Source organism: Salvelinus namaycush, chromosome 18, assembly GCF_016432855.1.
Source record: "Salvelinus namaycush isolate Seneca chromosome 18, SaNama_1.0, whole genome shotgun sequence".
Classification (NCBI taxonomy): Eukaryota; Metazoa; Chordata; class Actinopteri; order Salmoniformes; family Salmonidae; genus Salvelinus; species Salvelinus namaycush.
Genome location: NC_052324.1, coordinates 15,577,211 through 15,590,521, shown reverse-complemented (window position 1 = coordinate 15,590,521; position 13,311 = coordinate 15,577,211). Strand labels below are relative to the sequence as shown.

Sequence of the window (13,311 nt, the reverse complement as noted above, 5' to 3'; positions counted from 1 at the left end):
ATTACCACTACCAACTGGACTGGAGTGTAGACCTCAGTTCATCTTTCAATCACCCACGTGGGTATATGCTCCTAAAAACCAATGATGAGATGGGAGAGGCGGGACTTGCAGCGGATCAAGCGTCACAAATAGAACCAAGTTCTATTTTAACGCCTGGCTACGCAGACGCTCGTTGACGCACGCGGGCAGTGTGAGTGAAATGACTGAATAACATGTACTGTATGTGTACATTTATTTTGCAAAGCACGCGACGCGAGCGGAGTAGTCAGCATGTTAGATTTTTAACAATTCTTAAGTCAGATTCACTGTCAAGGAAATTGTGAAATTACCTGAAGGCTTGAAAGCAGTCAGTTGAACCACCTGGTAAAGTAAAACAGACGTGTTGGAGATGGAGCAGAATTCTCAAATACACAATGAACCATTTAGGAGTGATCATAGGCCTAATAAGTGGATATGGTCTCTTTAGATGCATAATACCAAACATACCTGGTTTCCTGATGCTGGTTTCAAGGAGAAGCTCACAAAACTACTTTCTTTTCCATAACTTTCTGAAAGACAAAAAGGCAAAATCCCACCAGTTATTCTCCTGGTATTAATGGAATTCATGTCAGGTGGTGTAGAACACCTGAGTGTAATATCCAGACTGCATGACTCTACTAACCGCCTTGCACCACAACCCACCACTACCCAATCCTAACCCACCACAACCCACCACTACCCAATCCTAACCCACCACAACCCACCACTACCCAATCCTAACCCACCACAACCCACCACTACCCAATCCTAACCCACCACAACCCACCACAACCCACCACTACCCAATACTAACCCAACCCACCACTACCCAGTCCTAACCCAACCCACCACTACCCAGTCCTAACCCAACCCACCACTACCCAATCCTAACCCACCACAACCCACCACTACCCAATCCTAACCCAACCCACCACTACCCAGTCCTAACCCAACCCACCACTACCCAGTCCTAACCCAACCCACCACTACCCAATCCTAACCCACCACAACCCACCACTACCCAATCCTAACCCAACCCACCACTACCCAATCCTAACCCACCACAACCCACCACTACCCAATCCTAACCCAACCCACCACTACCCAGTCCTAACCCAACCCACCACTACCCAATCCCAACCGAACCCAGCCCACCACTACCCAATCCTAACACACCACACCACAACCCACCACTACCCAATCCTAACCCACCACAACCCACCACATCACACCACAACCCAATCCTAACCCAACCCACCACTACCCAATCCTAACCCAACCCAACCCACCACTACCCAATCCTAACCCAACCCAACCCACCACTATCCAATCCTAACCCAACCCACCCCTACCCAATCCTAACCCAACCCATCACTACCCAATCCTAACCCAACCCACCACTACCCAATCCTAACCCAACCCACCACTACCCAATCCTAACCCAACCCACCACTACCCAATCCTAACCCAACCCAACCCACCACTACCTACCCAAACCCATCTAACCTGACCCAACCCACCACAGCCCATGCCTCCCTCCAGCCCCAGGCCCACCCACCCTATTCTGCCTCTCCTACCGTTCTTGATGACCAGTGAGGTAGAGGTGGTGCTGCCGGGGCCTGAGGTCTCGCTGGTCTCTGGGCTGGAGGGACGGGGCAGACTGTGGGTCCACGACTGGGCCGGACCCCTCTGGGACGGCAGGAAGCTGATTGGCTGGGAACAGTTCTACAACCAATAAAAATGTGTGGAACTGTTTAGATGAAGCTGTCTGATTGTGTATTCAAAGCATGTGCATACTGAATTAGCATAGTGTTTTTCTCCAGTTGGAACATGAAAATGCTAGTAAGGATGTTGCTGTATGCTTTTTGGCTCACCGTGAAAGACAAGGCTTTCCTCTTCTCTTTGATCCTCTTTATGGCATTCCTCACCTTTAAGAAAAGCAGACAATACCCTCAATAGCTTGTACACCCACTGACGTATTTGGCAGCGTCAAGTGGTTGGCATGCCACAGATGGACAACTACATTCGGAGAGAAAGAAGCCTCGCTGAAAGAGTTCTTTGAAAACCTACCTCACTATTGTAAACCGCATACACCAAGAATATGTACAGGCCCTGCAGAAAGGGAAGGACAGACAATAAGATATTACCCATGGCTGTAGACTACCTACAATATGTGCTTTATCCTGGCTTTAGTGAGTTAGACAACTTGTTGATGAGGCTGTGTAGATAGAAGTTCCTGATTGTACGATGATGACCAACTTTTTCCTGCTTGGTGAGAACAGTGGGTTGTTTCTATAAGTATATTTTCTGCTCTGAGGAAGACTGAGGTTTATCTCCTCTCCCCTCTCTTCTGGATGAAACCTCAGTAAATCTAAATTAACTAGCAGCTCTTTGAGGGGTACTCCGGGGCCAGTGGCCAGCTCATTCACATTAATTAACAACCATGCTTGAAGTTCCTGAGAGAAAGAGAAAGAGAAAGAGAGAAAGCCAGGAACACAGAGAGAGAGAGAGAGAGAGAGAGAGAGATAGCGAAAGAGAGAGAGAGGCAGAGAGAGAGAGAGGAATAGAGGGGAAGTCCAGAGTACCTCCAGCTGATTTACAGGGCTTATCAGGGGTATGATGGGAAGGGAGGTGGAGGTAAAGCTGGTGATGGGTCAGCCTGGAGAACCCCGGAGCACTGCTATGACCTGTCCTTCAAAGGCCCACTCTGAGCCACCCTCTCCCCCACACAAACGCATACGCACACTCACTCACACACACACGCACGCTACACCACACCCACCACTCCACTGGACCTGCTGCAGCCCAACTCCGCTTATCTACATCAAGCCCACCTCCCTCCTCTCTGTGTCTCTCTCACTCTCAGTTTCTCTTGAAACCATTACATACAATGATCTTTCTATGGGTGCTTTGCTCACCTGAAAAGCATTGAGAGCAATGAAGACATACGCCACCACCATGGAGAGATGCACCAGGACTCCACACAGCCAGGTCAGGCCCAGCACCGGCAGTAGAATAAGGACTGGTCGTGTCACAGCCCTACAGAAGTCAGACTGTCAGTATAGTGAAAACACCCACACTCACGCAGCAACCCATATGAACACACACACTGACGTACGCAAACCTGCACGCTTATATTAAGTGAAAATCCTGCATAACTGCACACAATGAAATGGTTTGGAAAACCACAGCTATACTTGATTTGACTCGATTCAATTTAAATTCAGTATACATTTTTCAAAATGTCACATTATAATGTTAATATTATGTACATGAGTGTATAAAACATTAGGAACACCTGCTCTTTCCATGACATAGACTGACCAGGTGACTCCAAGAGAAAACTATGATCCCTTATTGATGTCACTTGTTAAATTCACTTCAATCAGTGTAGATGAAGGGGAGGAGACAGATGAAAGAAGGATTTTGAAGCCTTGCGACAATTGAGTCATGGATTGTGTATGTGTGCCATTCAGAGGGTGAATCGGCAAGGCAAAAGATTTAACCTGTTTGGGCTGCAGGGGCAGTATTGAGTAGCCAGATAAAAGGTGCCCATTTCAAATGGCCTCGTACTCAATTCTTGCTCGTACAATATGCATATTATTATTACTATTGGATAGAAAACACTCTCTAGTTTCTAAAACCGTTTGAATTATATCTGTGAGTGAAACAGAACTCATTCTGCAGCAAACTTCCTGACAGGAAGTGGAAAGTCTGAAATTGAGGCTCTGTTCCAGGGGCTGCCTATTAAAGCCCTTGTTATTTATTAGTTTAGATGCACTTCATACGTCTTCCACTAGATGTCGACAAGGAGTGAGAGAAGAAATGGACGGTGTAACTTGATCTGGACTCGAATTACAGCTCATGGAATGACGTGTCCTCCATTTCCTGTTTTCAGGAAGGCGCGAAGAGAGACATGGATTTGCCTTCTGTTTAGCTATAGTTATAGGCGACTACTATCTCCGGCTTTGATTTTATTTGATACATGTGACCATATCATCGTAAAGTATGTTTTTTCAATATAGTTTAATCAGATTATTGAACATTTTTCGGGAGTTTTGCCGTGTTCCGTTCTCTGACTTTGTTGACGATGGAGCGATTCGTGCCACTTGGCTAGTGCGCTTGCTAAATCGGGAGGGAAAGTGGCCGTTCTAAATCCGAACAACGACTGTTCTGGACAAAGGACCCCTTGTCCAACATTCTGATGAAAGATCAGCAAAAGTAAGAAACATTTTATGATGCTATTTCATATATCTGTCGTGCATGTGAACTAGTCGTCGGCGCCCAACGTTTGGGTACTCAGCTATACCGAAGCTGGATGTCGTAATGAAGTTATTTTTTAGAATTCTAACACTGCGATTTCATTAAGAACTAATGGATCTATCATTTCCTATACAACATGTATTTTTTAGTTATGTTTATGAATAGCTATTTGGTCAGAATATGTGTGTCATAAAAAGTGTCAGAAAAATATCGTTGCTGTTTAGACGTTGTGGAAAAAGTAGCTAAGTTAGCACAATGTGTAACCACTGATTTCAGCTCTAAATATGCACATTTTCGAACAAAACATAAGTGTATGTATAACCTGATGTTATAGGACTGTCATCTGATGAAGAATATCAAGGTTAGTCAAAAATTATATATCTTTTGCTTGTTTGTTACGATCGCTAACCTTTTGCTACTGGGAAATGGCATGTCTTTCTGGCTATTGTGGTAAGCTAATATAACGCTATATTGTGTTTTCGCTGTAAAACACTTAATAAATCGGAAATATTGGCTGGAATCACAAGATGCCTGTCTTTCATTTGCTGTACACTATGTATTTTTCAGAAATGTTTTATGATGAGTAATTAGGTTTTTGACGTTGGTGTCTGTAATTATTATGGCTGCTTTCGGTGCAATTTCTGATTGTAGCTGCAATGTAAACTATGATTTATACCTGAAATATGCAAATTTTTTGAACAAAACATAGATTTATTGAATAACATATTATAAGACTGTCATCTGATGAAGTTGTTTGTTGGTTAGTTTGGTTGGTTCTTGGTTAGTTAGGTTGGCTTTGTGCATGCTACCTGTGCTGTGAAAAATGTCTGTGCTTTTTTGTATTTGGTGGTGAGCTAACTTAAATATACGTGCTGTTTTCGCTATAAAACATTTTAAAAATCGGACATGTTGGCTGGATTCACAAGATGTGTACCTTTCATTTGCTATATTGGACTTGTTAATGTGTGAAAGTTAAATATTTAAAAAAAATATATTTTGAATTTCGCGCCCTGCACTTCAAGTGGCTGTTGTCATAAGTGTACCGGCGTCGGGCTGCAGCCATAAGAAGTTAAGTGCCTTTGAACGGGGTATGGTAGTAGGTGCCAATCGAACCGGTTTGAGTGTGTCAAGATCTGCAATGCTGCTGGGTTTTTCACACTCAACAGTTTCCCGTGTGTATCAAGAATGGTCCACCACTCAAAGGACATCCTGCCCACTTGGCACAGCTGTGGGAAGCATTGGAGTCAACATGGGCCAGCATCCCTGTAGAACTCTTTCAACACCTTGTAGAGTCCATGCCCCGGCGACTTGAGGCTGTTCTGAGGGCAAAAGGGGGTGCAACTCAATATGAGGAGGGTGTTCCTAATATTTTGTCCACTCACTGTATATGCTCTGATTTGGAAGTTAGGACTTTAAATGTTTTTTCCCTTCTGTAAATTCCTCTCAAGGAGTGTAAGAGCCATTTTGTCCTGCTTAAAGGACAGGTATTTTACCAAATATGTATTTTGGAAGTAAAGGGCATGTTATAGTGTCCAGATAAATGTTTTGGGTATTTAAAAAAAAATGTATTTGGCTGTTTTTGGAGCCTTTGATGGCTCCAAAAACGATGCGTGCACTTCAATGGGGCAAAAGGCTGTGTGCTATTGGGATTTTGCATGGCCAGATAGCTCGCAAAAATGACAAGAATCTTCCATGTGGAGAATCGTAGGTGTGTCACGTTCCTGACCTGTTTTCTGTTGTTTTGTATGTGTTTAGTTGGTCAGGGCGTGAGTTGGGGTGGGCATTCTATGTGTTGTGTTTCTATGTTGGGGTTAATGTGTTGCCTGATATGGTTCTCAATTAGAGGCAGGTGTTTGACGTTTCCTCTGATTGAGAACCATATTAAGGTAGCCTGTTCTCACTGTTTGTTTGTGGGTGATTGTTGCTGTGTCTGTGTATGTCGCACCACACGGTACTGTTTCGTTTCGTTTCGTTTCGTTCGTTCGTTCGTTCGTTCTTTCATTTCTTTTCGTGTGTTCCTTCCTGTTCGTGCGTTCATGTTATATGTTCTCTAGTTCAGGTTTGGTCACGTCGTTTATTGTTTTGTAGTTCAAGTGTTCTTCGTGTTTCGTCTCTGTTTAAATAAATCATCATGTATTCATCACCCGCTGCGCCTTGGTCCGCTCATTCACCACAAGACGACCGTTACAGAATCACCCACCTCCGAAGGATCAAGCAGCGGGTTAACGGGCAGCAGCAACGGCGCAAGAAGGAGGAATGGACATGGGAGGTAGTTTTGGACGGCAAGGGTTGCTACACATGGGAGGAGATCCTGGCTGGAAGGGATCGCCTCCCATGGGAACAGCTGGAGGCGATTAGGAGAGCAGAGGCAACCGGAGAGAGGAACCGGAGTTATGAGGGTACACGACTAGCACGGAAGCCGGTGAGTCAAGCCCAAAAATTTCTTGGGGGGGGGGCTACAAGGGAGTGTGGCTACAAGGGAGTGTGGCGAAGTCAGGTAGGAGACCTGCGCCAACTCCTCGAGCTTACCGTGGAGAGCGAGAGTACGGGCAGACACCGTGTTATGCGGTAGAGCGCACGGTGTCTCCTGTACGTGTGCATAGCCCGGTGCGGGTTATTCCACCTCCCCGCACAGGCAGGGCTAGATTGAGTATTGAGCCGGATGTCATGAAGCCGGCCCAACGCATCTGGCCACCAGTGCGTCTCCTCGGGCCGGCATACATGGCACCAGCCTTACGCATGGTGTCCCCGGTTCGCATACACAGCCCAGTGCGGGTTATTCCACCTCCCCGCATTGGGCGGGCTACGGGGAGCATACAACCAGGTAAGGTTGGGCAGGCTCAGTGCTCAAGGGAGCCAGTACGCCTGCATGGTCCGGTATATCCGGCGCCACGTCCCCGCCCCAGCCCAGTACCACCAGTGCCTACACCACGCACCAGGCTTCCAGTGCGTCTCCAGAGCCCTGTTCCTCCTCCACGCACTAGCCCTGTGGTGCGTGTCTCCAGCCCATTACCACCAGTGCCTACACCACGCACCAAGCCTCCTGTGCGTCTCCAGAGTCCTGTGCGTCCTGTTGCTGCTCCCCGCACTAGCCTGAAGGTGCGTGTCTTTAGCCCGGTACCTCCAGTTCCGGCACCACGCACCAGGCCTACAGTGCGCCTCAGCCGGCCAGAGTCTGCCGTCTGCCCAGCGGCGCCTGAACTACCCGTCTGCCCAACGGCGCCTGAACTGCCCGTCTGCCCAACGGCGCCTGAACTGCCCGTCTGCCCAACGGCGCCTGAACTGCCCGTCTGCCCAACGGCGCCTGAACTGCCCGTCTGCCCAACGGCGCCTGAACTGCCCGTCTGCCCAACGGCGCCTGAACTGCCCGTCTGCCCAACGCTGTCTGAACTGTCCGTCTGCCAAGCGCCGCATGAACTGCCTGTCTGTACTGAGCCTGCAAAGCCGCCCGTCTGTACTGAGCCTTCAAAGCCGCCCGTCTGTCATGAGCCTTCAGAGCCATCCGCCAGACAGGAGCCGCTAGAGCCGTCCGCCAGACAGGAGCCGCCAGAGCCTTCCGCCAGACAAGAGCAGCCAGAGCCTTCCGCCAGACAGGAGCAGCCAGAGCCTTCCGCCAGACAGGAGCAGCCAGAGCCTTCCGCCAGACAGGAGCAGCCAGAGCCTTCCGCCAGACAGGAGCAGCCAGAGCCTTCCGCCAGACAGGAGCAGCCAGAGCCTTCCGCCAGAGAGGAGCAGCCAGAGCCTTCCGCCAGACAGGAGCAGCCAGAGCCTTCCGCCAGACAGGAGCAGCCAGAGCCTTCCGCCAGACAGGAGCAGCCAGCCAGCCATGAGCAGCCAGAGCCGCCAGCCAGCCATGAGCAGCCAGAGCCGCCAGCCAGCCATGAGCAGCCAGAGCCGCCAGCCAGCCATTAGCAGCCAGAGCCGCCAGCCAGTCATGAGCAGCCAGAGCCGCCAGCCAGCCATGAGCAGCCAGAGCCGCCAGCCAGCCATGAGCAGCCAGAGCCGCCAGCCAGCCATGAGCAGCCAGAGCCGCCAGCCAGCCATGAGCCGCCAGCCAGCCATGAGCCGCCAGCCAGTCATGAGCTGCCCTCCAGTCATGAGCCGCCCTCCAGTCATGAGCTGCCCTCCAGCCCGGAGCTGCCCTTCAGCCCGGAGCTGCCCCTCAGCCCGGAGCTGCCCCTCAGCCCGGAGCTGCCCGTCAGCCCGGAGCTGCCCCTCAGCCCGGAGCTGCCCCTCAGCCCGGAGCTGCCAGTAGTCCAGAGTTGCCCCTCTGTCCTAAGCTACCCCTCTGTCCTGAGCTACGTCTCTGTCCTGAGCTACCTCTCTGTCCTGAGCTACCTCTCTGTCCTGAACTACCTCTCTGTCCTGAGTTATCTAGGGGGGACCGGTGTTAAGGTTCCTAGACCAGGGTCGGGGGCGAGGATCGCCACTCGGAGGACGCTAAGGAGGGGGACAAAGACAATGGTGGAGTGGTGTCCTCGTCCTGCGCCGGAGCCGCCACCGCGGACAGATGCCCACCCAGACCCTCCCCTTGAGTTTTAGGGGTGCGCCCGGAGTTCGCACCTTGAGGGGGGGGTTCTGTCACGTTCCTGACCTGTTTTCTGTTGTTTTGTATGTGTTTAGTTGGTCAGGGCGTGAGTTGGGGTTGGCATTCTATGTGTTGTGTTTCTATGTTGGGGTTAATGTGTTGCCTGATATGGTTCTCAATTAGAGGCAGGTGTTTGACGTTTCCTCTGATTGAGAACCATATTAAGGTACGCTGTTCTCACTGTTTGTTTGTGGGTGATTGTTGCTGTGTCTGTGTATGTCGCACCACACGGTACTGTTTCGTTTGTTCGTTCGTTCTTTCATTTCTTTTCGTGTGTTCCTTCCTGTTCGTGCGTTCATGTTATATGTTCTCTAGTTCAGGTTTGGTCACGTCGTTTATTGTTTTGTAGTTCAAGTGTTCTTCGTGTTTCGTCTTTGTTTAAATAAATCATCATGTATTCATCACCCGCTGCGCCTTGGTCCGCTCATTCACCACAAGACGACCGTTACAAGGTGGCTCATTTCAGGTAGATTTATCTTGTTCTTGACACCATGTAATACTTTGAGGTGTTTTGACTGATGTTACGTCTATGCTAATATGGCTCAAATTCACTAGCTAGCTAACCAACAACTGTAACAATGTGTTTGAGAGACAACAAGTGCTCATTGTGCAAATATTTGTATGTTTTGTCAGAGACAAAATATAGTTTACATGTTGTCAACAATCTAATAGTTACTAAACAACCAACCTGTCTAGAACATACCATTTGCATCCAAAATACAGATTTGGTTAAAAAAAAAGTGAACCTGTCCTTTAATATCAAAAGAAATGCAACAAAAAGCATAATACACAGAGGACCTTCGATGGCATTGGAGCACAAACATTCCCATCATGTATTCATCCTCACATAGCCAGAAAGGTTCACAGGGCACTGCAGCCGTGCTCTTCGTTCTTTACAATCATCCTTTAATCTGTTATATGCTTATACGGGAAATAACTTTAATGTTGCCCTGTGAGGTTGTTTGTTCAAACTGCAATTGCTGTCGTCTTGCTGCACAGGTGCCAGGAGATCGAGTTCACACTGAACTGTGTCTACAAGGTCAAAGTGAGCAGTTCCTCTTCTTTTCTTTTCAATTTAGTCTTCCTTCTAATGTTGTGACATCATCACATTCTTACAGGGAACAGATAGACTGCAGAGGGGGCAGAGATGACTTGCTTACTCCTTCACTCTCTTTACAAGCAAATGAACAGGTGATGAATGAAACAAAAAATAGCATTTCATGAATCTATTATGAAATACGCTCTTGGCGTTCATAGATCAGCAGGGTGTACAATATACATGTATTTATCTTGTCTCCGCAGGTAGCCAGGACTGAACCCTAGGCCCTGGTCCTTGTTTAGAGTCCACATTAAGCAGACAATGAGCTCAGTGAAAAGCATACAGACCAACAAACACCCACACAGACTCTCTCTCTCTCTCTAGGACCAGGTGGTAGGCTGATAAGACCCATACAACTCCCACTACTTCAAACTCAAACTACCTCATTCTCACACAGTCACCGTCTCTCTGCTCAGTTTGTCGGTGTGGATCTGTCACTTGTGGATTTGAAAACCTCCTATTCCATTGCGCTTCAAAGGAAACTTATTCTGACTCACCCCTCAAGACACATTTAGTGTTTACTGGAGTTGTCTCATTGTATCTCACACATATAAAGCATACCGTGAAAAGCCACCAAGGGTTGGATGTTGGGGTCGAGTCAGGCTCGAAATACAATGTATGATTCCTACGTTTTCATGACACGTGTGTTTGTGAGTGAGAGAGCAGGAGAGTCAGGGAAAGAGAGGACAAGTGAGTGGATGAAAGAGATGATAAGATAGAGTATGGGAGAGTGGATGAGTGTCAATGAGAGAGTGGATGAGAGAGAGAGAACAGAGAGAGAGAGGGAAAGATATACACTACATGGCCAAAAGTATGTGGACACACCTTCAAATTAGTGAATTAGGCTATTTCAGCCACACCCGTTGCTGACAGGTGTAGACAATATAGCACGCAGCCATGCAATCTCCATAGACAAACATTGGCAGTAGAATGGCCCCTACTGAAGAGCTCAGTGATTTTTAACGTGGCACCATTATAGGATGCTACCTTTCCAACAAGTCAGTTCGTCAAATATCTGCCCTGCTAGACAACTGTAAGTGCTGTTATTGTGAAGTGGAAACGTCTAGGAGCAACAACGGCTCAGCCGCGAAGTGGTAGGCCACACAAGCTCACAGAACGGGACCGCCAAGTGCTAAAGCGTGTAGAGTGTAAAAATCGTCTGTCCTCGGTTGCAACACTCACTACTGAGTTCCAAACTGCCTTTGGAAGCAACGTCAGCACAAGAACTGTTCATCGGGAGCTTCATGAAATGGTTTCCATGGCTGAGCAGCCGCACACAAGCCTAAGATTACCATGCGTAATGCCAAGCGTCGGCTGGAGTGGTGTAAAGCTCGCCGCCATTGGACTCTGGAGCAGTGTTCTCTGGAGTGATGAATCACTCTTCACCATCTGGCAGTCTGAAGGACAAATCTAGGTTTGGCGGATGTCAGGAGAATGCTACCTGCCCGAATGCATAGTGCCAACTGTAAAGTTTGTTGGAGGAGGAATAATGGTCTGGGGCTTTTTTTATGTTTCGGGCTAGGACCCTTAGTCCTAGTGAAAGGAAATCTTAACTCTACAGCATACAGTGACATTCTAGACAATTCTGTGCTTCCAACTTTGTGGTAACAGTTTGGGGAAGGCCTTTTCTTATTTCAGCATGACAATGCCCCCATACAGAAATGGTTTGTCGAGATCGGTGTGGATGAACTTGACTGGCATGCACAGAGCCCTGACCTCAACCCCATCGAACACCTTTGGGATGAATTGGAACGCCAACTGCGAGTCAGGCCTAATCGCCAAACATCAGTGCCTAACCTCACTAGTGCTCTTATGGCTGAATGGAAGCAAGTGTCCACAGCAATGTCTAGTGGAAAACCTTCCCAGAAAGTGGAGGCTGTTACAGCAGCAAAGGCAGGACCAACTCCATATTAATGCCCATGATTAGGTATCCACATACTTTTGGCCATGTAGTGTAGTGTACAGTATATACATATATATAGTTGAAGTCGGAAGTTTACATACACTTAGGTTGGAGTCATTAAAACTCGCTTTTTAACCTCTCCACAAAGTTCTTGTTAACAAACTATACTTTTGCAAGTCGGTTAGGACATCTACTTTGTGCATGACATAAGTAACTTTTCCAACAATTGTTTACAGACAGATTATTTCACTTATCATTCACTGTATCACAATTCCAGTGGGTCAGAAGTTTACATACACTAAGTTGACTGTGCCTTTAAACAGCTTGGAAAATTTCAGAAAATTATGCCATGGCTTTAGAAGCTTCTGATAGGCTAATTGACATCATTTGAGTCAATTGGGGGTGTACCTGTGGATGTATTTCAAGGCCTACCTTCAAACTCAGTGCCTCTTTGCTTGAGATCATGGGAAAATCAAAAGAAATCAGCCAAGACCTCAGAAATAAATTGTAGACCTCCACAAGTCTGGTTCATCCTTGGGAGCAATTTCCAAACGCCTGAAAGTGCCATGTTCATCTGTACAAACAATAGAACGCAAGTATAAACACCATGGGACCACCCAGCCGCCATTCCACTCAGGAAGGAGACGCGTTCTGTCTCCTAGAGATGAACGTACTTTGGTGCGAAAAGTGCAAATCAATCCCAGAACAACAGCAAAAGGACCTTGTGAAGATGCTGGAGGAAACAGGTACAAAAGTATCTATATCCACAGTAAAACGAGTTCTATATTGACATAATCTGAAAGGTCGCTCAGCAAGGAAGAAGCCACTGCTCCAAAACCGCCATAAGAAAGTCAGACTATGGGTTGCAACTGCACTTGGGGACTAAGATCGTACTTTTTGGAGAAATGCCCTCTGGTCTGATGAAACAAAAATAGAACTGTTTGGCCATAATGATCATCATTACGTTTGGAGGAAAAAGGGGGAGGCTTGCAAGCCGAAGAACACCATCCCAACCGTGAAGCACAGGGGTCGCAGCATCATGTTGTGGTGGTGTTTTGCTGCAGGAGTGACTTGTGCACTTCCCAAACTAGATGACATCATGAGGAAGGGAAATGATGTCGATATATTGAAGCAACATCTCAAGACATCAGTCAGGAAGTTAAAGCTTGGTGGCAAATGGATCTTCCAAATGGACAATGACCCCAAGCATACTTCCAAAGTTGTGGCAAAATGGCTTAAGGACAACAAAGTCAAGCTATTGGAGTGGCCATCACAAAGCCCTGACCTCAATCCTACAGAAAATGTGTGGGCAGAACTGAAAAAGCGTGTGCGAGCAAGGCCTACAAACCTGACTCAGTTACACCAGCTCTGTCAGGAGAAATGGGACAAAATTCACCCAACTTATTGTGAGAAGCTTGTGGAAGGCTACCCGAAACGTTT

General features: G+C 47.6%; 1 long non-coding RNA gene across 1 annotated transcript; it reads right to left on the bottom strand.

Annotated features, from left to right (window-relative positions):
* Window positions 1-502: 502 nt before the first annotated feature.
* On the bottom strand, window positions 503-1,944 carry LOC120063487. The gene is made up of 3 exons (XR_005478514.1): window positions 1,893-1,944; window positions 1,596-1,743; window positions 503-548 (listed from the first exon to the last, which is right to left on the bottom strand). It is a non-coding gene; the product is annotated as an uncharacterized LOC120063487 (long non-coding RNA).
* Between the last annotated feature and the right edge of the window lie 11,367 nt (window positions 1,945-13,311).